The sequence below is a fragment of the Lactuca saligna genome, chromosome 5, assembly GCF_052625555.1.
Source record: "Lactuca saligna cultivar CGN05327 chromosome 5, ASM5262555v1, whole genome shotgun sequence".
In the NCBI taxonomy this organism is placed as follows: Eukaryota; Viridiplantae; Streptophyta; class Magnoliopsida; order Asterales; family Asteraceae; genus Lactuca; species Lactuca saligna.
Genome location: NC_136421.1, coordinates 110,072,144 through 110,097,808, shown reverse-complemented (window position 1 = coordinate 110,097,808; position 25,665 = coordinate 110,072,144). Strand labels below are relative to the sequence as shown.

General features: G+C 40.4%; 1 pseudogene; it reads right to left on the bottom strand.

Moving 5' to 3' along the window:
* LOC145045592 (uncharacterized) overlaps positions 1–25,665 on the bottom strand; it is a 65,567-nt pseudogene that overhangs the window by 3,298 nt on the left and 36,604 nt on the right.

The following is a 25,665-nucleotide window of genomic DNA, read 5'->3' as shown; positions in this document are numbered from 1 at the left end:
GAAAATGGCTTTTCTCTAGTTGGAAATGTGAATAATGAATGAATTTAGTTCAGAAATCTATTTATCGTCCTGAAATATTTTTGGCAGAAAATATTTTTATTCCGGAATTGGACTCTAACATTATGAAGTTTTGGAATGCTCAAGTTTCATAAACCCATGAGCATCCACTCTCCTGATATCTCCTTAAACGTAAACCCTAATGTACACAAACTTATTCGGAAAAGTCTGAAATTCATTGAAACTGGACTAGCTTCTACTGAATAGTTAATGTTCGTACAAAATGGAAATTTCAGGTTGTCACAATAAATTTCAAGGAAAACAAGTTTTTTTAAGGTATTTACCATGGAAACAACATTGCAAATGGGTGATAATCGATGAGCATGTACTAATTATTCTACAATCTCTCCTATTGAGAGGTTGCTCTTGAATCCCATATTTCCAGTTGCACAGAATGTGCAACCCATTTTGCATCCAACATTTTGAAGAGAATGATTCACATATGTGTGTTGTGATATAGATCAAAATGTCAATTGAATCTATCAACTGAAGAACTCAAATCAGGAAAGAATTTCGGTTTGGAAGGAATGGATAGGGTAATGGTTTACCTGTGAGCATATGCATAAGGTAGATCTTGGACCACCAGGACGAGGTTTGCTTCCATATTTCCCTAAAAAAAGCAAAAACAATAACAGCAAGAGTACCTGAAGTTGAGGTAGATTAGATTGCATGAATGGAGTAGTTTTTAATTCTTAGATTCCATGTGTAACCCCCTGATTCTCAGGTATGGGTTTAAATGAAAGCTATTTGGTTTCGAGACCTAGGCGAAGACTTTTTTGCCTTACTCGTCGAGTAGCAGCGAGATGGGATCGCGTATTTAGTGGCCTACTCGCTGAGTCCATAAAGGTACTCGACGAGTAGGAGCTGGCAGATGAAACCTTAAATCCCATGGTTCTGCAGTCCATTGAGAGCTCAGAAAACCCTAATTTGTTGGTGCTTCATCCTTGTTGTAACACCTAAAGTGTCACACCCCAAAACCAGGAACGGCGGAAACTTTCTGGGGCAGAGGACGTCATGTATAATATCAACAACAATGTAAAGTAGTAAACAAGCAACAACATCATCCATTACATTAATAACATAATTATTATACAAAGTGCTCTGTCAAATTTTGATAAACACTAAAGCATAAATCAAAATGAAAGATAAGTCTTGAACAAGCTCCATCTTCCTTTCTCCTTGCATCGGTACCTGTCTATGATGACCTGAGGATACAAGTAATTTTGAAAGCGAGTATCAGCTTTGAAGCTGGTGAGATCATAAGTATTTTAGTGTCTTAATTTGTATGTAAATTCTTGTATGTCTTTGAAATGTAAGTATTTGCATGTATACGAATTGTAAGTATTGAAAATGTATATGAACTGTAAGTTTTGAAAATGTATATGAAGCAACTGTAAACGTTTGAAAAACCCTATAAATCCATATGATTCCTACTAGTATGTGAAGGTGTATTCTACCAAGACCTAACTGTTCTGAATGTAGTCTTCTACCAAGACCTAACTGTTCTGAATGTATGTCTCTTGTAAGAGTATGTATTTTCCCAAGCATAACTATCATTATCCAAAAATATAGTTTCTACATTAATGTGCGTCATGTGAATGTTCACGAAGTGAATGTAATGAGAAAATGAAATAGTACTATGGTGTAGTGCTATAAGAACTACCGCCGTACTAATTACCTTAAACCGGATTTTATATTAAGCATTATGTGATAAATTGCACCATACTATCGACTAGTAACAATGACATAATGAATGGTCGTAATAACGGAATGACGTTTGGCACCCGCAGACCTGCAGGTCCCGCTGTAGCTAGCAGCAAGGTGTAGGATTATCAATCCAGTATAGATCTATACGCAAACTCACGCTCTCCCTCCAAGAGAATTCTGGCTACAACTCGAGCCATGACATTTAATTCATGCTCCGATTTAAATCACAATAATTAACGTATTCTTGTATATGTGCTTTAATGAACTGTTCTAGCTGTAATGTGATGAACTGTTCTAGCTGTAATGTGATGAACTGTTCTAGCTGTAATGTGATGAACTGTTCTAGCTGTAATGTACGTGCTCTCTACCTAGCAAGTATAGTAATGTAATCGTTCTAGTATAGTTGTATATGTTCTCGTCCTAGTATAGTTGTATATGTAATGTACTGTAATGTTTTAGAAAGTACTGACTCATGAATGAACTGACTCATTGTAAGATATCGCGTTCTAGTAATGGTTCTAGGATCTTCCTGAGCTACCCATATGGTAGCTTTCTAGTAATCTAAGTGGTACGTATGGACATGGATGTATACCCTTGCTACCCAAGGGCATATGTTGAACTGGAAAGACCTTTTATGATATAACTATACATATAGAGGCATGCAATTTATAATATAAAAGCATAAATAAGTTTTGTAAGACATTTGAAACATAAATATTATTTTAAGAAAAGATCGACTTGATGTCAATCTATAAAACAAATTGAAGGCATAAGTTTAATAAAACAGTTTAAGTATAAGGAAACATTTGTTTGAAACACAGTTGTAAAGAAGTTTGAAAGGTAATGTACGGAGTAAGCTGTACAGTGTAAAAAGGAGTTTAAAACATATAAAATGTTTTTAAAAAGTCATTTGAAGGAAACTGTTTGGTAAAACGGCTAATGAGTAGCCAAATCATTTGAATGATGTATATTAATCACATGTGTTTGATGTAATAAGTAATATAATCCTACTTACTAATCACATGTGATTGACATAATAAGTAGCATGATTCTACTTGTATCCCCCACCCCCCCCCCATAAAACATTTAAAAATAGTTTAAAACATTAGTTAAGGGGTATGAACTCACCTGCAATAAGTGACTGGAATTGAACGGACTGTTATCGTACGGAAGGATCGGACAATTGTTTGGTGTCAAGTGGACACTTAGACACACACAATGATCCTAATTACATATGAAAACATATGTATATAAATAATTAGTGATTATAACACTAATTATACAAGTAATAATATTTAAGCGCGAGCATAACACTTTTGGTCAAGTGCTAGGAGGCTAAAGGGTTGCAACAAAGGAGTGCAATGCTCCTAATGTGAGTTTAAGGTCAAAAGACCATATTCTTTGGAGTTTACGGCCCAAGAGAGTAAGCTCATGGCCGTAAACTCTGAACCAAGGCTTGGAATGGTACTTTCAATTACTACAACCTTAGTGGGAATTGTTTCAAGGCCTATACAAGTGTTTAGGCACCATATTGACTCCTTTGGGGAGTTTACGGCCCAAAGACCCTTTTCCCTTGGAGTTTACGGCTGCAAACTCCCTTGGGAGGGTGATTATGGTGCTTTCAAGTCTCAAACATTTCTACGAACAAGTCTAGGCTTTAGTACTTGGCTTTAGGAGGGTTTATGGCACCATTTGGTACCATTTCTTGGAGTTTATGGCCATAGAACAATTTGGGATATAAACTCCCTCACAAATGGGGTTCTAAATGTTTTAGCTAGTCCATAACTCATCTAGGTACTTGACCAAATTGTCCCTTGGCCTAAGGAAGTGTTTAGGGTGTCCTTTGACCCCTTTATGGGAGTTTACAGCCCAAGAACCATTCTTGGTCGTAAACTCTTCAATAGTTGTTCTTTTCTTATGTTTCCTAGGTCCTAAACACATTAAGGTAATTGCCAAAAATAGAGTCCAAGCCTTTGGGGGTGATTAGGGCACTTTTAGCCCTTGAAAAAGGGGTTTACGGCCCAAGAACATATCCTTGGCCGTAAACTCCTAAAACTATATGGTTTTTATTTATTTCTAGCCTCTAATGTTCATACATAAAGTCCTTAACTAGTTGCCTAACAAGGAATTGGGACTAGATGGCCTTTAGGCCTTGTTTTGGAGTTTACACCCCAAGAACGTTCTTGGGCCGTAAGCTCCCGGATCTTGTGTTTTGGACATGTAAATAATGTTATTAAGTATATAACAAGTATTAAAACACATCTAGGGAAGTAGACTCACAATCTGGGATGAAAACCAGAAGATCCGTGAGAGAGAAATTGGCTTTTCTCTAAATGGAATTCAACTAATGAACCAATTTGGTTCAGAATTCTATTTATAGTCCTGAGATTTTTGGCAGAAAATATTTCTATTCTCGGAATGGATTCTAATGATCTAGGGTAATGGAATTTACAGTGTTGCACAAAATCCTAGTGTAACTACTCTCTGAATACCCCATTTTGATGTAAAACCATGAAACTGCCAAACTTATATTCTAAGTCTGAATTTTCACTATAACTGATCTACATCTATTGGCTTGATATGGTTTTTTTAGAATGGAAATTTCGGGTTGTCACATCATCCCCCTGTTAAAGGGAATTTCATCCCGAAATTAAAATTTAGGCAAGGAAGTATGCACGAATGATCGAGTCGTGAGGAGAAAACTTCCTAATCGATTGGTTATGGCGCGCTTAAGTGAAATTGGGCTCTCGGTTGGTATTCCAACGAACCTTCACTAACTGGCGACGGTGTTGCTTCGTCTGCTTGACCTCTCGGTCGAGGGTCACTACGGTTCTAATACGAAGGTGAGGATCTCGACGAGTGGACTTGCAAGAGTCCTAACGGAAAGGTATGGTTTTACCATCGAGATGCGAAGAGTAGAAAGTATGTTACCGAGTTCGCGGAGTAGGTCTAGTTTGTGCGAGGCACAGGATCGATTCTGATAAGAATCTCGGAGGTCCTGTCTAACTTGCATTTAGCTTTCCACGCTTTACGAAGCGTATTAAGCCATTCCCAGAGTGAGTTATTCTAAAGAACTTGGTCACTCACTTGGAATCTCAAAAGTTCCTTTTCTTGCGTAACTTCCCAGTCAAAGGCCACCCCCTTGCTGGATCAACGTCGTACGAGTTTCTGTAGCTTGCGAGGAGTTCTAAATGAACTAAGGCGGTAGGTCGGTAAGACCTATAATTTGGTGAATGACTGTCGGCGTCTCTGGTTTCGATAAATGCTCAACGGTTTTGACAAATCGAAAGAGTACTCAAAATTTCCCACACTAATAATAGTGGGTCTTTAGAAATTTGACTCTTCAATTTCAAAACTCGTGCTTTGAGAACATCGTTAAAAGTTCCTCTGAAGGAGATGTTTTCCCATGGGTTCCTTCTTACTACAAGGGTACATAAGTAAGTCATTTCCTGGAGAAATGACGAACTGATCCAGGTAAGAAAGACGTACCCTACTCGTTTATGTCACAACTGGAAATTTTGTGTCATGTAATCTATACATTAGACCTAATGTGAATCAAAAACTTCAATCAAATACAATATACAAGCACTACAAGTAGTCATCAAACAATTGGAGACCCTAGAAGTTCTTGTTAAGTCCATTTTGGACTAGGACTTCCTATTTGGATCCAAATGGACCAATAAGCTTCCAATTGGACTATCATGGGCTTAGGACCCTAATTGGGCTCTAATTGGACCCACACTAATTTATTTCAACATTTTAGGTCATATTGGGCCTAGAATGAAATAAATCACAAGCTTTGATCCATAATTTAACCTAACCTAGCTTAATAAAGCATAAAAATCACAATTTTATTTTATAAGGCCAATAAATACCCTAAACTACCTCTAATGTTGGGCTTAGGGGCAAAAAGCCCAATTTTTCCTTCTTCTCTCCCCATTCTCGGCCCAAGCCCAAGGAAAAGGGAGAGTTGACCTTGGGTTGCCACCTCACCTTTATATGTTGGACTTCCATGCATATAATTCATGTTTCCAAGCAAACATCATATCAAGATCACTTCTTTTTCTCTCCTCTCTCCTTGTTTCGGCCGAGAGCAACACCACACACACACAAAACACTCACAAACTCTCTCTAAAATTCACTCAAGGCTTCTTCTTCTTCTTCATCCAAAGACTCGAAATTTAGGTAGCATTCAAGGAAGCTCTTCCATAAAATCATCATCTAAGGTAAGGATTTGCTTGGATCTATGACTTATATTCTTTGTTTATCAAAAACCTCTTCCTAATCCATGCAAAAACCGTGATTTTGCACCTTAGAAAGCTTCATACACTCCAAAACGTCATCAAGGGTGCTAAGGCCAAAAATCACTTCATTTCTTCCATTCTTTCTTCCAAAAACCGAATCAACACCCAAGGTGAGTTTCATATCCCCTTATTTTCAATTTTTATGAGTTTTTATGGGGGAGAATACAAGAAAATGTGAAGATCCATCATTATGTGTATGTTGTGGTTGATTTCTATGCTTATTTGTATTTTTGCATGATTTTATTGATAGATCTAGGGTGATATGCTAAAAACCGAGACATACATTTTATCATAGCACAAAATAGACTATCACATGCAAAGTATACTAAGAAAATGGCTAAATAGCTTAACAACACTTAACTTGGGCTAAAAACTCATTTTTTTGACATAAAATGTTGAAAATGCAAATTTGAAGGGCCTAATATGAAACTTTCGAAATCTGATGGGTGTGATGAGTCAAAACAGTTTGCATAATGTATTTTTCTGAAAATATGCTATTTAGAGGGCTAAAAACATAAATTTCAAGCTTATTGGGCTAAATGTGAAATTTTTGGCCCAATAAGGCCCAATATGCGAAATTCTCTAAATTGGAGGGCCAAAACTGCATTTTTCTATAAAACAGTGGGCTATAAGTGTTCCATATGCTTTTCAAAGGTTTAAAATGCTTTCCAAATTTAAAAGGGACCAAAATTGTAAAATTTTTCCAAATGGGGTCAAAAATGCAAAAGTTGCGAAAAATAGGGGTTAGAACCGAGAAAACTGAAGTTTCAAGGGCTTAAACTGTTTTCTATGATAAGTTGCTGGAAAAATACTTATGTCAATAATTTTTGGTATAAAAATGTCAAAAAAATTGATTTAAGGATCAAACCGGAAATTTTTTTATAAAGGGGTAAAAAGAGTAAATCCTTCAATCAAGGAGGGGCTGAAAACAGAAAATCTTCAAGGCTAGTTAATACATGCAATTTGACCAATTGATGGTAACACGCTTGTCGACGAAATACAATATACTATAATACCAAAAGTCGTTGTCAAACGAATTGGTTCGGTCTCGAACCAATAAAAATCCAAAATCACTAACACAACGAAGTTACGACATTTCGATTTATAACCATAACGATTACGAATACATGCGAGTGTGCACAGACGTCTACGCACCATCTTTGGGCCCCAAAAGTGTAAAATCTTGTCCGTTGAGCCTAGCTAGCCCAACGACCTGATCTTAAGGCCCGAAGGTCTCTCTCTCTTACGAAGTGTTGGGTTTTACCGACCCTACATGACGTAACAGGACTTTCAATGGCAATATGATGCTGGTCCCCAAGGGTCCTTCAGTGCTGCTAGTAAAGTCTGTAACTCACGATTGCGAGTTGGGCTTCGGGCCCTTCGCAATTGCATTTGGTCTCGGACGACACGGGGAAACCCTGAAGGTTTCGTACCTTTTTCCTTCCCTCCGGTCGTGGGACTTAACAAGTCCGGTAGGATCGAGTCGCGTGAAGATTTACGAGTGACGCCTATAAGGATCGCTTGTAAGGTTGTTGACTTGTCGTTTTCACGAACGCTTGTCCCAACACTTCACCACCCTCTGTACCCTCGATGCCTCCGGAATACAACGATACAACGATGGGAAAACGTCGGGTTTTCCTGGAATTTCAATAACGATTACCAATTGCCTATCGAACTTCACAACCCTTGCGCTTACATCTATAGAATTCAAACAAGCATACTCATGGATCATCACTTATTATTTTTACACCATTCAATTTCTAGAAAATATCGGATTTTCTAAAGGTTTTCAAACAACACATCGTATTTCAAACTCTACTTATGAACTCACCAACATTTCATATGTTGACGTTTTTCAAAATACTTGTATTCTCAGGTAACAGATAAAGTGAAGATGATTTGTACTCGCTGACGTTTTGCTATGATTTAAGTAATACCAAACAGTTATTTCTTTGAATGTAATTTTTGGAACAATGTAATGTATGTAAACGTTACCAGTTGTATCAATTCCAAATGTTGGTGATGTATAATGTTATGTTTCATATATATGCATTGTAATGGTATTCAATGAGTCACGATAGCCCCCGGACGTTTCCGCCGTCTGGTTCGGGGGTGTGACAGGTTGGTATCAGAGCATTGTTTATAGTGAACTAGCATATCTCGCCGCACTCGGATATGCAACTATAAACCAAAAAGAGGGACTAACATAACTCTGAACAAAACAAGTAAATAAAATACGCTTGCTTGTATTAGGAATAAGAACATAACGTCGAATCAAACACAATAATGCAGGTATCTCGGTTAAATTGGGACTGTTCTTAGTAATACCAAGGAGTGAATGTAGCCTGATCAACTACATTCTCTCCAAGGTAAAGCTAATACACGTCCCGATGAGATCGGGATAGCTAGGGAACCTAAAACTATACCCCTACCACCAAGAAAAGGATGTCGGTTTAGCTTGCGCCGTAGCATTAGAATCATAGGAAAGTGATAGCTTATTCGCATACTTTCTCTCAGTCGTCATGGAGGGAGAGCATCAGGGCATTCAGTTCTTCCAAGCCCCTGAGGCACACGGGGTACTCGAAGGCGAACCAGGAGGGAATCAAGAGGGGGCTTACGACATTGAACCAGATGAGTACATGGACACCGACTACGAGTTCGAGGAGACCGACGATGACATGAAGGAGGATTAGGCCCCAGACACGGGTCACATCGCATCTCCTGGTAGCGAAGCGCGACGGAATCCCCGCGTCCCACCAGTGGATCCCTCGCGGGAGAACCACTCCCCAGAAGCCGTGATTGCCGACTTACGACAACAACTGTTCGTCATGGAAGCACGAGCCGTACGAGCAGAGCTTGAGAGGGATGAGGTTATTGTAGACATGACAGAGATGGCGCAGCTGCTAGCTCAGCACTTCGGCATATGATTTCACCATTATCGTAGGACGCAGCTCATCGAGGCTAGGGATAGACTCATCATAGTAGATCATTAGGAACTATGTTATGTACTCCGGCTCTATGTTTAAGTGACTACACTACTCATGGAGCCGTTATGCTGTCAGATTAGTGTCACTTATGTATGCTCTTACGAGCAAATTTTCATGTATCAAATGCGGATAATATTAGTAAATTTCTATGTGTTTTATTTCGATGTTGCAACTTGTCATGTGTTGGAACGTTATGATTGTATGCCTGATAGTAGAAACGTTTAGGTTCGTATCATACACCTAGATAGTAGGGTCGCAACCTCACGGAACCCACGAACACTCAACATCTTTCCGTTTCATGACAGAAAGATGCCTCGCCCAACTACTCGCGGAAACCCAGGACCAATCCCACCTGAGGTCGACTCAGCCGCCTTCCAGGCAGCTGTATCTGTGGCAGTCACCGCAGCTATTGCACAAATTCAACAAGGGAACAATGGAGGGGTCAATGGGAAAGGAGCCGGGAGCTCAAACAATGGAATGAATCAAGGATCCACCAAGGCATGTACCTACAAGGACTTCACCAACGCCAAACCACGAACTTTTAATGGCACTGGAGGAGTGATCACTCTGAAACGCTGGATCGAGAAGGTGGAATCAATATTCGAGATATGCGACTGCCCTGAGCACATGAAGGTGAAGTTCGCAGCTTGCACTTTTGTGGATCAGGCGCTCACCTGGTGGAATGGACATGTAGAATCCATGACGCTCCGTGTAGCCAACTCTATCCCCTGGACAGAAATGAAAGAAATGTTGATGGCAGAGTACTGCCCACGAGGCGAAATACAGAAGATGGAACAAGAGCTATGGAACCTCACTGTACAAAACGCGAATATCGATGCCTACATATCGAGATTTAGCGAACTATCTCTGTTGTGCCCGGGTATGATCACCTCGGAAGGAAAGAAGATCGAGCGATTCATCTGGGGACTCACATCACCAATTCAAGGGAATGTGATAGCTGCAAACCCAGAAACATTTGACAGCGCAAAGAGATTGGCGAAGAGGTTGTACGACCATAATAACAAAAAGGGAGAGAAACCAGTGGAGGCTGAGAAGAAGAAGGAAGGAGATGACAAGAGGGGAAGGAACAACAAGAGGAAGGGGCGTCAGGGCCCCGACACCTTCAAGAAACAACAGACAGTGGCGGTAAATGCCGTTACTACATCAGCTCCAGCCGCACCACATGCTCCAACCTCAGCCACTTCAAATACTTCCAAACCTTATTCCGGTAATCTTCCTAAATGCAACAAGTGTGGTTTCCATCATTATGGAGAATGCAAGGATTTTCAGTGCACCAACTGCAACCGAAGAGGTCACACTGCAAAGTACTGCAAAGCTTACCCTCCCCACAACCAAAATCAGGGAATCAACAACAATAAACCTCGCAACAACAACAACGCCCCTGTCAGCGGCATCAGCGCAGGGCCTAGCTACACCTGCTACGGATGCGGGAAGACTGGACACGTCCGCCGAGACTGTCCCAACAACAACAATTCAAGAAATGGAGGAACAGGAAGGATGATGACCGTGGGTCAGGGGGAAGCTATTCAGGATCCCTCTGTTGTTACCGGTACGTTTCTCTTAAACCACGCTTATGCATGCATCTTATTTGACTCCGGAGCGGAGCGAAGCTTCGTAAGCAATAAGTTTAAACACTTACTAAAACAACCTCCCCAAAAGCTAAATGAAGCCTATACGGTGGAAATGGCCAATGGAAAAACCGAATCCACTGGGGAAATCTATGTCGGATGTACCCTAACTCTTAATCAACACATCTTCCGAATAGACCTAATTCCAGTATCAATTAGGAGTTTCGACGTGATCATCGGTATGGACTGGTTAAGCCCCCACCATGCCGACATTATGTGTCACGAGAAGGCCGTCCGTCTTCGTCTCCCAAATCACGAAACCCTAGTGGTCTACGGAGACAAATCTAGCATGAACCTTCGTCTCGTTTCGTGTGTCAAGGCACAAAAATATCTACGAAGGAACAATCTGGCGTTCCTGGCTCATGTGGTGGACAAGACCAAGGAGGAAATTAGCGTTCGAGACATTCCAGTAGCATGTGAATTTCCAGATGTATTTCCTGAAGATCTTCCGGGAGTGCCCCCAGAAAGACAGGTCGAATTTCGAATTGACCTTATCCCAGGAGCAGTTCCTCTTGCTAAATCACCCTATCGGTTGGCTCCTGCTGAAATGCAGGAATTATCCAGCCAACTCAGCGAACTTCTGGATAAGGGATTTATCCGACCTAGTTATTCACCATGGGGAGCTCCGGTGCTCTTTGTCAAAAAGAAAGACGGATCTTTTAGAATGTGTATCGATTACAGAGAGTTAAACAAACTCACAATCAAAAACCGCTACCCACTCCCACGAATCGATGACCTATTTGACCAGCTCCAAGGGGCTAGTTATTTTTCTAAAATAGATTTACGGTCCGGGTATCACCAACTCAAAGTCCGAGAAGAGGATATTCCAAAAACCGCTTTCCGAACTCGTTACGGACATTATGAATTTGTCGTAATGCCCTTCGGTCTAACGAATGCCCCCGCCGCATTTATGGACCTAATGAATCGAGTCTGCCGACCGTTTCTCGACAACTTTGTCATTGTTTTTATCGATGACATCCTCGTCTATTCTCGAAACAAGGAAGAGCATGGCCAACATCTCCGACAAGTCTTAGAAACCCTACGATCAGAAAAGCTATACGCCAAACTCTCCAAGTGTGAGTTCTGGTTGCGGAGCGTGAACTTCCTAGGCCATGTAGTCAGCCGAGATGGAATCCATGTGGATCCCTCTAAGGTCAAAGCGGTAGAAGGTTGGGCAATCCCGACAACGCCCACGGAAATTCGTCAATTCTTGGGATTAGCAGGCTACTATAGGAGATTCATTCAAAACTTCTCTAAGATCGCCAAGCCACTTACCTCGCTTACGCAAAAGGGCGTACCATTTAAATGGACAGACAAACAAGAAATCGCATTTCGAACCTTGAAGCAAGCTCTCTGTAGCGCACCAGTACTATCCCTACCTGAGGGAACGGAAGATTTTGTAGTCTACTGCGACGCGTCAAATCAGGGTTTAGGTTGCGTTCTCATGCAACATGGGAGAGTTATAGCCTATGCATCCCGCCAGCTAAAGACGCATGAAGTGAACTACACAACCCATGATCTAGAGTTGGGAGCTGTAGTCTTTGCCCTAAAAATTTGGAGGCATTACCTTTACGGTACAAAGTGCACCATCTTCACAGATCACAAGAGTCTCCAACACATCTTAAACCAAAAGGAGTTAAACATGAGGCAACGAAGATGGGTTGAGTTGCTAAACGACTATGAGTGCGAGATTAAGTACCATCCAGGCAAGGCCAACATAGTAGCTGATGCATTAAGTCGGAAGGAGTACTCTAGCCGTCGTACGAAAACTCTCTCAATCACCATTCAATCTCATCTAGCCACTCAAATCGCGTCGGTCCAGTCGGAGGCCATGAGAATGGAAAATAGAGCTAGCGAAGCATTACGCGGGATGGAAAAGAACCTAGAAACAAGGGAGAATGGGGTATACTACTTCATGAACCGTATTTGGGTCCCTAAACTGGGAGGGTTTAGAGATGTTGTCATGAAGGAAGCCCCCAAGACGCGATACTCCATTCACCCCGATTCTGATAAGATGTATTTGGATATTAAACAACACTATTGGTGGCCTAACATGAAGGCGGAAATCGCGACCTACGTTAGCAAGTGCCTTACATGCGCCAAAGTAAAGGTGGAATACTAGAAACCATCAGGATTGTTGCAGCAACCGGAAATTCCCAAGTGGAAATGGGAGGGGATTTCAATGGATTTCGTCACCAAGCTACCCAAGACGTCGGATGGACTGGATACCATATGGGTAATCATCGATCGACTGACGAAATCTGCCCATTTCCTGCCAATCAAAGAATCTTACAAGATGGAGAGACTGACACGGTTGTACCTACGAGAAATCGTGAGACTCCATGGAGTGCCAAAATCCATTATCTCGGATAGGGACAGTAGGTTTACGTCCCGATTTTGGCAATCACTTCATAAGGCGATGGGAACAACCCTTGATATGAGCACCGCTTATCATCCTCAAACGGATGGTCAAAGTGAGCGAACTATCCAAACACTCGAGGATATGCTCCGTGCATGCGTGATAGACTTCGGAAAGTCTTGGGATACTCACCTACCATTAATCGAGTTCTCATACAACAATAGTTACCATTCGAGCATCAAGATGGCTCCTTTCGAAGCACTTTACGGGCGTAAATGTAGATCACCGTTATGTTGGGCGGAGGTAGGTGACACCCAGCTAGCAAAAGTGCATGCGTCGGACAACACATTAACGGGACCTGAGATCATTCGCAAAACCACGGAAAAGATCGTTCAAATCAGGGCTCGACTGCAAGCATCGCGTGACCGACAAAAGAGCTACGCTGACAAACGACGAAAACCCTTAGAATTTCAGGTCGGTGATCGAGTACTGTTGAAAGTCTCGCCCTGGAAAGGGGTTATACGTTTCGGAAAAAGGGGAAAACTGAATCCGTGATACATTGGACCTTTCGAAATCACCGCTCGAATTGGTCCGGTAGCATATAGACTACAACTACCCTCAGAGCTAAATGATGTACACCCCGTGTTTCATGTCTCTAATCTGAAGAAGTGCCTATCAGATGAAACCCTTGTCATTCCTCTGGACGATATCGAAATCAATGAGAATCTCCTGTTTGTTGAAGAACCCATCGAAATCATGGACAGGGAGGTGAAGCGTACTAAGCAGAGTCGCATCCCGATTGTGAAGGTACGGTGGAACGCAAAGCGTGGGCCAGAATTCACTTGGGAACGCGAAGACCAAATGAAGCAAAAGTACCCTCACCTATTCTAGTTTTCTCAAACCTAGCTTTCAAACAGAATTTCGGGACGAAATTCCCTCTAACGGGGGGATGATGTCACAACTGGAAATTTTGTGTCATGTAATCTATACATTCAACCTAATGTGAATCAAAAACTTCAATCAAATACAATATACAAGCACTACAAGTAGTCATCAAACAATTGGAGACCCTAGAAGTTCTTGTTAAGTCCATTTTGGACTAGGACTTCCTATTTGGATCCAAATGGACCAATAAGCTTCCAATTGGACTATCATGGGCTTAGGACCCTAATTGGGCTCTAATTGGACCCACACTAATTTATTTCAACATTTTAGGTCATATTGGGCCTAGAATGAAATAAATCACAAGCTTTGATCCATAATTTAACCTAACCTAGCTTAATAAAGCATAAAAATCACAATTTTATTTTATAAGGCCAATAAATACCCTAAACTACCTCTAATGTTGGGCTTAGGGGCAAAAAGCCCAATTTTTCCTTCTTCTCTCCCCATTCTCGGCCCAAGCCCAAGGAAAAGGGAGAGTTGACCTTGGGTTGCCACCTCACCTTTATATGTTGGACTTCCATGCATATAATTCATGTTTCCAAGCAAACATCATATCAAGATCACTTCTTTTTCTCTCCTCTCTCCTTGTTTCGGCCGAGAGCAACACCACACACACACAAAACACTCACAAACTCTCTCTAAAATTCACTCAAGGCTTCTTCTTCTTCTTCATCCAAAGACTCGAAATTTAGGTAGCATTCAAGGAAGTTCTTCCATAAAATCATCATCTAAGGTAAGGATTTGCTTGGATCTATGACTTATATTCTTTTTTTATCAAAAACCTCTTCCTAATCCATGCAAAAACCGTGATATTGCACCTTAGAAAGCTTCATACACTCCAAAACGTCATCAAGGGTGCTAAGGCCAAAAATCACTTCATTTCTTCCATTCTTTCTTCCAAAAACCGAATCAACACCCAAGGTGAGTTTCATATCCCCTTATTTTCTATTTTTATGAGTTTTTATGGGGGAGAATACAAGAAAATGTGAAGATCCATCATTATGTGTATGTTGTGGTTGATTTCTATGCTTATTTGTATTTTTGCATGATTTTATTGATAGATCTAGGGTGATATGCTAAAAACCGAGACATACATTTTATCATAGCACAAAATAGACTATCACATGCAAAGTATACTAAGAAAATGGCTAAATAGCTTAACAACACTTAACTTGGGCTAAAAACTCATTTTTTTGACATAAAATGTTGAAAATGCAAATTTGAAGGGCCTAATATGAAACTTTCGAAATCTGATGGGTGTGATGAGTCAAAACAGTTTGCATAATGTATTTTTCTGAAAATATGCTATTTAGAGGGCTAAAAACATAAATTCCAAGCTTATTGGGCTAAATGTGACATTTTCGGCCCAATAAGGCCCAATATGCGAAATTCTCTAAATTGGAGGGCCAAAACTGCATTTTTCTGTAAAACAGTGGGCTATAAGTGTTCCATATGCTTTTCAAAGGTTTAAAATGCTTTCCAAATTTAAAAGGGACCAAAATTGTAAAATTTTTCCAAATGGGGTCAAAAATGCAAAAGTTGCGAAAAATAGGGGTTAGAACCGAGAAAACTGAAGTTTCAAGGGCTTAAACTGTTTTCTATGATAAGTTGCTGGAAAAATACTTATGTCAATAATTTTTGGTATAAAAATGTCAAAAAAATTGATTTAAGGACCAAACCGGAAATTTTTTTATAAAGGGGTAAAAAGAGTAAATCCTTCAATCAAGGAGGGGCTGAAAACAGAAAATCTTCAAGGCTAGTTAATACATGCAATTTGACCAATTGATGGTAACACGCTTGTCGACGAAATACAATATACTATAATACCAAAAGTCGTTGTCAAACGAATTGGTTCGGTCTCGAACCAATAAAAATCCGAAATCACTAACACAACGAAGTTACGACATTTCGATTTATAACCATAACGATTACGATTACATGCGAGTGTGCACAGACGTCTACGCACCATCTTTGGGCTCCAAAAGTGTAAAATCTTGTCCGTTGAGCCTAGCTAGCCCAACGACCTGATCTTAAGGCCCGAAGGTCTCTCTCTCTTACGAAGTGTTGGGTTTTACCGACCCTACATGACGTAACAGGACTTTCAATGGCAATATGCTGCTGGTCCCCAAGGGTCCTTCAGTGCTGCTAGTAAAGTCTGTAACTCACGATTGCGAGTTGGGCTTCGGGCCCTTCGCAATTGCATTTGGTCTCGGACGACGCGGGGAAACCCCGAAGGTTTCGTACCTTTTTCCTTCCCTCCGGTCGTGGGACTTAACAAGTCCGGTAGGATCGAGTCGCGTGAAGATTTACGAGTGACGCCTATAAGGATCGCTTGTAAGGTTGTTGACTTGTCGTTTTCACGAACGCTTGTCCCAACACTTCACCACGCTCTGTACCCTCGATGCCTCCGGAATACAACGATACAACGATGGGAAAACGTCGGGTTTTCCTGGAATTTCAATAACGATTACCAATTGCCTATCGAACTTCACAACCCTTGCGCTTACATCTATAGAATTCAAACAAGCATACTCATGGATCATCACTTATTATTTTTACACCATTCAATTTCTAGAAAATATCGGATTTTCTAAAGGTTTTCAAACAACACATCGGATTTCAAACTCTACTTATGAACTCACCAACATTTCATATGTTGACGTTTTTCAAAATACTTGTATTCTCAGGTAACAGATAAAGTGAAGATGATTTGTACTCGCTGACGTTTTGCTATGATTTAAGTAATACCAAACAGTTATTTCTTTGAATGTAATTTTTGGAACAATGTAATGTATGTAAACGTTACCAGTTGTATCAATTCCAAATGTTGGTGATGTATAATGTTATGTTTCATATATATGCATTGTAATGGTATTCAATGAGTCACGATAGCCCCCGGACGTTTCCGCCGTCTGGTTCGGGGGTGTGACAGTTTAGCTCATGAAAGCTATGGGCGTATTGGTCCTATCCGAAGGGTATCACTACGGACTCGAAGTGCCCGCATCGAGTTCAGGAGATAGTCTTCCGGACATCATTCCCTAACACTCGAACTGGTGATATTCGGATCTTAGATCCATTTTTGAAAGGAATGATTTCCTTGTGTTTGCTCAACCATTTCATCTATGCGAGGCAGAGATAACGATTTCTAATGAAAAATCTCGACGGAGTCCTCGATAACCGAGGTACATACAATGCGATCCGTCGATCTCTGGAAGAATATGACCGAGGTTCTCTAGGGTGAGAACCTAGTCTTCTAATTCTATTTATGTGTAGTTCACTAAGTTGTCCAAATTGTTCTTGTATCTCCGTGGGTGTTTAAACTATAAGGTGATTTGTTTATGGGAGTCGTACTGGGTTCTAAGTTTATTCGCATGACGATGCAATTACTCATAGGCTTAAGCAGTTCTCCGTCCTGAAGTTCATATTAGAATTCCTACCTAGTTTCACAATCACACTTTCGTGTATACGAGTCATATATAATTAAGGTTGAAAAGGTAGTCGAATAACTGGTTCTTCTTTAAGTGCGCATCCCATCGAGGAAAAAGAATTTAAAGTGGAATCATCAATTCTAAACCTGTAGAACCTTGATTATATATCACTCTTATGCATGCATTCTTCAGTGATAGATCAACCGCATGAATCCCTGGATTAAACTTGACGTACTGCACGAGTGGTATTTCGGGGATTTCTTCGGAAAGAAAATAACTAATTGGTACTCCTGGCATGAGTACTTCGATGTTCTCATGTGATGTTTTCACTGAAAAAGTGATCTAGAAGAAAGAGGTGTACGTATGAAGCTGTTTTCGTGAGGATCAAATTGAATCGAGTCGTATGATAATGTCGAAATCATACCGAAACTTAAAGACATTAGATTTGAACATAAGACGTTTACAGACAAAACACAACCGTGCAACCATGAACAGAGTTACAGTACTTTAGATTTACCACAAGACTATTGCTGCGAATAAGGTATACTACAAAAGACAAGTATACGCAGCACGAGAGTCCTTATACAGATAGGATCTCGCAAAAGGTAAGACTCTGGTTGCACTAGTTCTAGATAATTTATAAGTCTGTTACAACGAAACGCCTTAAATGCATTTAACGTGGTTCCAGAACAGGCTTTCCTGCAGCTGTGATCCTGAGAATTCTCCCATCTGCGCTAGAGTTCTTTGCTATCGGGCAATCTTTCATGAAGTGCCCTACTTCCCCACATTGGTGGCATGCCTGGGTAGTACTAGCTTTGGCGACGGAATTGCGGTGTTTAGCCAAAGTTATGTGGACACGAGTGCCTTCCTCGTTACTCCACCTTGAAAATTGTTTCTTAAATCGTTCTGCGTTATAACTCATCTTGTGTGTAGGGTTAGTCCCGATGAAAGGGGCTTGAGTGATGGGTCGTTTCTGTGCTACACAGTCACAAGCATGGTGCCCTATGTTCAGGCAATTGCAACATTACGTCTCATGGCAAGTCCCATGATGATGGAAACCACAAGTATCACACTTCGGGAGTTTTCCCTCGTATGGCCTGCTCGGCACTGGGATGGCAGGGGTTTCCACTTGTTGCGGTTGCATAGCCAGCTTATGGGATTCCTTGTGTTCTTTCTGGGCTTGACGCTTTCGTTTCTTTTTCTCTGTCTTTCGGCTTTGCGAGCCAGTGACTATTACTGTTTGTTGGTTTCCCGGTTTGGTACTACCATCCAAACTCTCGACTCCTTCTTCAGTCTTATTGGTGTTGCGTCAATTGATGTGTGTAAGGAAAGTTGTCACAGCAGCTGCTACTGCAGCTTGTAATGTAGCGGCGTCGATATGGAGGATAGGGATTTTGGTGCTCAGCTGATCATTTTTGGATGACGACATGATTCTGTAATACGAAAATAAGGAATTTGGAGCGATTCTGGTTGACCCTGATGTACTTAGATTGTTCATGTAAAGAGTACGACTACGTTCTCGAAAGTTTGACCTACATCCCTATGATGCAGTCCTAACACGAAAATGGAAGTATGATCGCGAAGGTTTGACCTACATCTCTACGATGTAGTCCTAGTATTGAGTAGAAGTGTGTTTATGAAGGTTTGACCTACATCCCTATGATGCAGTCCTAGTAACGGGCGGAAGTAAGTTCGTAGAATGGTCTCAATACGTTTGTTGTTCGAGTTGAGGTATCGTGGGTTGGTGAATAACAAGATCCAACCACTGAAAGAGACATGGAAATGTCTCCGGAGATAAATCGCTATAGTCCAATGACTTGACTAAAGCATGTTTCATATAGACTCCAATGAAAGTATGATAAGAGTACTTGAATGAAGAATGACATAGAAGTTAGCCGGCTGTCAATATCTTTGATATTCACGATGTAAAGATTCTAGAAAATGACCTTGTAAAGGTCTTACATCATATCCGCAGAAGATAGTTCTTGACAGCATAAAAACCTAGCTAAAGTACTTACGGAACAAGAAAATTTCATAGAAAATGCCACATCAGGCATAGACAGAAAAACACGATTCCTTTTTATAAGGGAAATAAAGTAAAGCGTCTACTACTGGCGATGGTCATCCCTCTGGTGAACTCGTAGTTCAACCAATTGACGTTCGATGTCAAGTAGGTATCTTTCGCACACCATCTGGCGTACTCGGAGCTCTATGACTTCGGCTCGTGATTCGGCCAGTACTTGCAGCAGGGTTTCATGGCTTCTCTCTGATCTCTCGTGTGCATCTCCTAGATGAATGGTGTGGAGGGTATGCATTCTAGCATAGGCGACTATTTCTGGAATCTGATGTAGGGTTGTCCTGCCTTGAATCTCATTTCGGGCCTCTCTACGGACCAAGATTGGCAAGACTATATCTGTTAAGCCCTCATTGCTCAAGTCGTAAAAGCTTCGGTCGCCATCAAATAGCATACGCTGATCTTGTCCTTGGCTCCATATTTCCAAGCATTCCACTCACTCAGGGTCGGGCCATGAAAAGCCGGACGAGGGTTAGGAATTGGAAAGGGAGGTGCTCGGGGTAGGTTCTCAACTCCTGGTTCGGAGTTAGCATCAGATGAAAAGTCTTCATCATGGTGATCATCCAAGGAGATAGGATGATCATTCTCTGGTTCTTCTCCAAACCAACCAGCTATGACTTCATTCGGAAGACACTAGTTGTCAAGGGGATGGAGTCCAGTTATGTTTTCTGTGCGAGAATTTAGGGTAAGAGAATAATTATTAGACGATCTATCTAGATAATTATGTAGAAAATCTTCATCAGTTACATCGCTATTTGTGAAGTGCATACCAACTATGAGTAATCTAAACAGGATAGACCTTCGAATAAGTGACCTTAATTCCAAATTCACACAGAATAAGGTTAAGGCAAAATTATCACAAATTCTAAGTTTATAACATCCCAATTACATATAGCCTTAGTGTATCCACTTAGCAACTATCAACTTAGTAATGAAGATCCCATTATAAATTCTCAAGTATAAAGTACTTCTAGTAACACCAAATACTCCTATAGTATTTTAAATTTTAATGTTATGTTCTATTGTTCTCATTGTGATAGGGTTCGTAAGATTTTAGCATTGTTGCAACCACACAATTAAACTTAGGCACATGCTAGTCAACCCTCAGATAATATAGGCGATCAGGCTATATCTTGCCAGTTTCGACCATATGTCTCTAAGCCCACTTGTGTTGCCCAACAATCATAATTCTTTTGTACTGTCCTAGTGACACTGATTTTAGTATGAATGCAGCACGTATACTTACTTAAATATTTTACTATTTAAAGTATAAACTCTTGGTCAGAGTATTTTTAATCCCTTATGTATTTATAGTTAGTATATCTTTTATGGGTTGATATACTTACTTCACTATAAACAATGCTCTGATACCAATCTATCACACCCCAAAACCAGGAACGGCGGAAACGTTCTGGGGCAGAGGACGTCATGTATAATATCAACAACAATGTGAAGTAGTAAAGAAGCAACAACATCATCCATTGCATTAATAATATAATTATTATACAAGTGTGTTCTGGCAAATTTTGATAAACACTAAAGAATAAATCAAAATGAAAGATAAGTCTTGAACAAGATCCATCTTCCTTTCTCCTTGCATAGGTACCTGTCTATGATGACCTGAGGATACACGTAATTTTGAAAGCGAGTATCAGCTTTGAAGCTGGTGAGATCATAAGTATTTTAGTGTCTTAATTTGTATGTAAATACTTGTATGTATTTGAAATGTAAGTATTTGCATGTATACGAATTGTAAGTATTGAAAATGTATATGAACTGTAAGTTTTTAAAATGTATATGAAGCAACTGTAAACGTTTGAAAAACCCTAGAAATCCCTATGATTCCTACTAGTATGTGAAGGTGTATTCTACCAAGACCTAACTGTTCTGAATGTAGTCTTCTACCAAGACCTAACTGTTCTGAATGTATGTCTTTTGTAAGAGTATGTATTTTCCCAAGTATAACTATCATTATCCAAAAATATAGTTTCTACATTAATGTGCGTCGTGTGAATGTTCACGAAGTGAATGAAATGGGAAAATGAAATAGTACTATGGTGTAGTGCTATAAGAACTACCGCCGTACTAATTACCTTAAACCGGATTTTATATTAAGGCATTATGTGAGAAATTGCACCATACTATCGACTAGTAACAACGACATAATGAATGGTCGTAATCACGGAACGACGTTTGGCACCCGCAGACCTCCATGTCCGGCTGTACCTAGCAGCAAGGTGTAGGATTGTCAATGCAGTATAGATCTATACGCAAACTCACGCTCTCCCTCCAAGAGAATTCTGGCTACAACTCGAGCCATGACATTTAAGTCATGCTCCGATTTAAATCACAATAATTAACATATTCTTGTATATGTACTTTAATGAACTGTTCTAGCTGTAATGTGATGAACTGTTCTAGCTGTAATGTAATGAACTGTTCTAGCTGTAATGTAATGAACAACTGTAATGTAATGAACTGTTCTAGCTGTAATGTACATGCTCTCTACCTAGCAAGTATAGTAATGTAATTGTTCTAGTATAGTTGTATATGTAATGTACTGTAATGTTCTAGAAAGTATTGACTCATGAATGAACTGACTCATTGTATGATATCGCATTCTAGTAATGGTTCTAGTATCTTCCTGAGCTACCCATATGGTAGCTTTCTAGTAATCTAAGTGGTACGTATGGACATGGATGTATACCCTTGCTACCCAAGGGCATATGTTGAACTGGAAAGACCTTTTATGACTATATATGTACACATGATATATAACTAATATTTAAATGACTTTCGGACGAATACCCAATATCCCACCAGACCACATCTCAGGGCGCGAAAAGGAAATAGGGTGGATAGCCTTCCTAAGTCTTTTAAACATTTCTTATATAAATATACATATAGAGGCATGCAATTTATAATATAAAAGCATAAATCAGTCTTGTAAGACATTTGAAACATAAATATTATTTTAAGAAAAGATCGAATTGATGTAAATCTATAAAACAAATTGAAGGCATAAGTTTAATAAAACAGTTTAAGTATAAGGAAACATTTGTTTGAAACACAGTTGTAAAGAAGTTTGAAAGGTAATGTACGGAGTAAGCTGTACAGTGTAAAAAGGAGTTTAAAACATATAAAATGTTTTTAAAAAGTCATTTGAAGGAAACTGTTTGGTAAAACGGCTAATGAGTAGCCAAATCATTTGAATGATGTATATTAATCACATGTGTTTGATGTAATAAGTAATATAATCCTACTTACTAATCACATGTGATTGACATAATAAGTAGCATGATTCTACTTGTATCCCCCACCCCCCCCCCCCCATAAAACATTTAAAAATAGTTTAAAACATTAGTTAAGGGGTATGAACTCACCTGCAGTAAGTGACTGGAATAGAACGGACTGTTATCGTACGGAAGGATCGGACAAGTGTTTGGTATCAAGTGGAGACTTAGACACACACAATGATCCTAATTACATATGAAAACATATGTATATAAATAATTAGTGATTATAACACTAATTATACTAGTAATAATATTTAAGCGCGAGGATAACACTTTTGGTCAAGTGCTAGGAGGCTAAAGGGTTGCAACAAAGGAGTGCAATGCCCCTAATGTGAGTTTAAGGTCAAAAGACCATATTCTTTGGAGTTTACGGCCCAAGAGAGTAAGCTCCTGGCCGTAAACTCTGAACCAAGGCTTGGAATGGTACTTTCAATTACTACAACCTTAGTGGGAATTGTTTCAAGGCCTATACAAGTGTTTAGGCACCATATTGACTCCTTTGGGGAGTTTACGGCCCAAAGACCCTTTTCCCTTGGAGTTTACGGCCGTAAACTCCCTTGGGAGGGTGATTATGGTGCTTTCAAGTCTCAAACATTTCTAGGAACAAGTCTAGGCTTTAGTACTTGGCTTTAGGAGGGTTTATGCAATCATTTGTTACCATTTCTTGGAGTTTACAGCCATAGAACGTTTTGGGCCGTAAACTCCCTCACACATGGGGTTCTAAATGTTTTAGCTAGTCCATAACTCATCTAGGTACTTGACCAAATTGTCCCTTGGCCTAAAGAAGTGTTTAGGGTGTCCTTTGACCCCTTTATGGGAGTTTACGGCCCAAGACCCATTCTTGGCCGTAAACTCTTCAATACTTGTGCTTTTCTTATGTTTCCTAGGTCCTAAACACATTTAGGTAATTGCCAAAAATAGAGTCCAAGCCTTTGGGGGTGATTAGGGCACTTTTAGCGATTGAAAAAGGGGTTTACGGCCCAAGAACATATCCTTGGCCATAAACTCCTAAAAGTATATGGTTTTGATTCATTTCTAGCCTCTAATCTTCATACATAAAGTCCTTAACTAGTTGCCTAACAAGGAATTGGGACTAGATGGCCTTTAGGCCTTGTTTTGGAGTTTACACCCCAGGAACGTTCATGGGCCGTAAGCTCCCGGATCTTGTGTTTTGTACATGTAAATAATTTTATTAAGTATATAACAAGTATTAAAAAACATCTAGGGAAGTAGACTCACAATCTGGGATGAAAACCCGAAGATCCGTGAGAGAGAAATTGGCTTTTCTCTAAATGGAATTCAACTAATGAACCAATTTGGTTCAAAATTCTATTTATAGTCCTGAGATTTTTGGCAGAAAATATTTCTATTCTTGGAATGGATTCTAATGATCTAGGGTAATGGAATTTACAGTGTTGCACAAAATCCTAGTGCAACCACTCTCCGAATACCCCTTTTTGATGTAAAACCCAAAAACTGTCAAACTTATATTCTTAGTCTGAATTTTCACTGTAACTGATCTACATCTATTGGCTTGATATGGTTTATTCATAATGGAAATTTCAGGTTGTCACATAAAGTTTTAAAGGCCATGAGAGGAAAGAGAGCCCTGATTTTAAGGGTAGACTCGGCGAGCCCAAGGAGGGACTCGGCGAGTCAGAGCGAGATTCGGGTCAAAGTGTAAGTGGCCAACTCGGCGAGTCGGCCAAGTGGACTCGGTGAGTCTAGTATGTGCGGGGAAAACCCTAAGTCTGGGACTTTGGGCACTATTTAAGCTCCTTATTCTCTCCATTAGGGTTCCTTAGAGCCTCCCTTGTTCAGAAAACGAAGCCTAAGCCTCCATTGTTGTGCATTCAAGCTTCCAAGCCATTCTTGGGTGATTTGAAGGAAGAAGAAGGAGGGGAATCAGTGAAGCTTCAAGGATTTACTTCAGATCTGGAGTTTGTGGAACCTTTCTAAAGTATTGAAGGTATTAAGTCATTTCCTTCCCATAGATCTATTTTGGTTGTGAGTTTTGGGGCTTTTAAGCCATGATTAGCCACCCTTATGGGTTAGAAGCCGAATCTGGAGTTGCTACTTCAGATCCAAGTGTGTTATGGTTTGGAGAAGCATAAAGTATTAGCCATTGAGTCGATTTTGAAGCCCCTTTGCCTTAAACCCTAGTTTTTGGCATGTTTTGCCTAGATCTCCTTCTCTACAAGTAAAGATTGCAACTTTACGTAAGGAATCGGCTTGGGAAGGGTAGATATACAGTTTGGAGTCCATGCATGACTCAAAAGTCCTCTGCATGTAAGGATAACTGAAGGGACTCGGCGAGTCCTTTGAGTGGACTCGGCGAGTAGCATGAAGTTGTGGGGAAACTCGACGAGTGGGATGAACAACTCGTCGAGTCGTATGAAGATTGCCTTGTACTCGGCGAGTCTATTCTTGGAATCGGCGAGTCAGGTCGCGAAACCCCAAACCCTTCGAGTTGAGACTCGAATCAGTGAGTCGGGTGGAGACTTAGTGAGTTGGACAGGATAGAACTCAGAAATCGGTAGAGTCGGCGAGTCATGGACTGACTCGGCGAGTCAAGTCGCGAATGGAAGGAATCTGCTCATTTTAAACTCGGCGATTCAGTAGGGTGACTCGGCGAGTGGGGTTGACCTGGAAGGTTGACTTTGACCGGGACTTTGACCTTGACCAGGGTTGACTTGGTTGTCTTTCGGGGATCAGTTAGACTCAGTGTTGCATATATATTGGTAGTTCGGGGAGCAAGGGGTGCAGGAGTTCCGTGAGTTGTCCGGCAGTAGCTAGTGAGATCATCAGCAAGTTCAGCCAGTGAAGGTGAGTTTCCCTTTGTGTGAATGGGCCTAAGGC